Here is a 1,093-nt window from a genome sequence, read left to right as displayed (position 1 = left end):
TACTGGACCACCTAGTATCTCTGAGTAGGATATAGAAACAAGTATTGATTTGCTACCTCTGAGATTATGTTATGAGACACTATATTTTCTATCAGCTCAACTCTCTCTTGGTTACTCACTCAGAGGCAAACCAGCTGCCATGCTGCCTTTTACCCTATGTAAAGACACAAAAGGGAGGAGATAGAGGGAGGCATCCAGCCAACAGCCAGTATGGATCAGAGAGTTGCCAACAGCCACATGAGTAAGCTTGGAAGCACACTGTCCTCCAATTAAGCCTTGAAATGACTGCAACCTCAGCAGACACCAAAATTGAAGCCTTGTAAAGGACCCTGAGGCAGGGACCCCAACTAAGTTCTGTCCGGGTTCCTGAGCTAGAGACATTGTAAGATGCTACATATTTATTGTTTAAGTCTCTACATTTTGTGGTAGTTTGTTAAGTAGAAATAGATAACTAATAAAGTTGCCAGTAGAAATACATAATACAGTGCTTTTCTCTGGAAGGAATGGATATACTTAAATCTAACATCATGTCCTTTTTATGAAATTGGTGCTAAGATGGCAAATATTTGTATGATAAATTGGTGATAATATATTTTCTTTTCTTAAGCCTATAGTTAGTAAAATAAGTCTATTTTTCAAAAAAATTTAGGATTAAAATTTTTTTTTAATCTTTAAGAATAAAAAAATAATTTTCTAATTAATGATATTCAAAAGTTTAGAAATAAGTTTTTAAACATGTTACATCTTATTTACATTCTTTGTAAGTATTTATATTTGTTTTCTTCAAATAAAGTGAATTTCTAAAGTGCAAGAACTATGTGTTATTCATATTCACCAGTACTCAGTAGGGTAGCTGGCACAGATGGTAGAATCTATAACTGTTTATTGAAAAAAGTGAATAAATGAAAGTATAAATAAATAAAAACATTAATTACAATAAATATCCTGTCTATTTTTCTGCAATATTCTGGCATCATATCTTATATTGCCATAGTGTAAAAACACATGTATAATAGAAAAGATTAACTATATCATCTGGCTGATGTTTAATGCTTGGTTTCTTTGAACTAGAAAGCCCATTTAATCAGAACGC

The sequence above is a fragment of the Carlito syrichta genome, unplaced genomic scaffold, assembly GCF_000164805.1.
Source record: "Carlito syrichta isolate Samal-C Ts95f unplaced genomic scaffold, Tarsius_syrichta-2.0.1 Scaffold288011, whole genome shotgun sequence".
NCBI classification, from domain to species: domain Eukaryota; kingdom Metazoa; phylum Chordata; class Mammalia; order Primates; family Tarsiidae; genus Carlito; species Carlito syrichta.
This window is presented reverse-complemented; position numbering follows the sequence as displayed.